Below are 928 nucleotides of genomic sequence, written 5' to 3' on the forward strand. Positions count from 1 at the left end.
ATCAGTGAGTGTTCTGGCTCATGCTCACAGGTTCTAGCTTGTCCTCCTTCTCTTCCACTTTATTTCCACCTTCTCTTCCCCACAGCCAGTCCTGTGGACTCCAAGCTCCAACCTCAGGCATGAAGACCACAGCCTTACAAAGACTGTTTAAGCAGTTTCCACAATTGCATCAGATCAAATCCCTGTAATAAACTCTTTATTTTATTTATTTATTTTTAATTGAGGCAACCCTTGTTTGATCTCACAGACTGCAAGGACCTTGTCAGCTTACAATCTCTTATTTTTTATTATTTGTGCCTACAGCACCTGGTCTTCCTAGGAGGTCTCCCATCCAAGTACTAACCAGGCCCGACCCTGCTTAGCTTCTGAGATCAGACAGGATCGGGCTTGTTCAGGGTAGCATGGCCATAGACAAACTCTTTAATATGTGTATGTGTATGCACACGTGTGTATCTCCTAATGGTTTGGCTTCTCTGATTGAACTCTGATAATAGATTTAGAGTTTGGATGATAGAAGCCAGTCTTCAAGATGGCTCCCACTGACTGGTCCTCACTTGTTGGTGTTCATGCAATTGTGTAGTCTCCTCTTATGAGCAGGACTGGCCCGTGTCACCGATAGGATATTGTGGAAATGGTAGTATGTGACGTTCAAGATTAGATCGTAAAAGACATTGCAGCTTTCACTTCTCCCTCTCAGATTCCTTGTTCTGGGAGAAGCCAGCTGCTGTATCATAAAGATATTCAGCCAGCCCTAGGAAGAAGCCCACTCTGAGCCAGAGCCACCCAACTAACCCACTCTCAAATTACTGATTCACAAAACCTGTGTAAAAGAATAAATCTATATTTATTTTGAGTTGCTAAATTTTGTGGTAATTTGTTACATGGCGTTAGACCTACAGAATTGTGAGTCAATGAAATCATTGTTATT

General features: G+C 42.3%; 1 pseudogene; it reads right to left on the bottom strand.

The window, feature by feature from the left end:
- Positions 1–294: 294 nt before the first annotated feature.
- LOC120581111 (uncharacterized) lies at positions 295–413 on the bottom strand (annotated as a pseudogene).
- Positions 414–928: the final 515 nt, after the last annotated feature.

The sequence above is a fragment of the Pteropus medius genome, unplaced genomic scaffold (assembly GCF_902729225.1).
Source record: "Pteropus medius unplaced genomic scaffold, Ma_sr-lr_union100, whole genome shotgun sequence".
In the NCBI taxonomy this organism is placed as follows: domain Eukaryota; kingdom Metazoa; phylum Chordata; class Mammalia; order Chiroptera; family Pteropodidae; genus Pteropus; species Pteropus medius.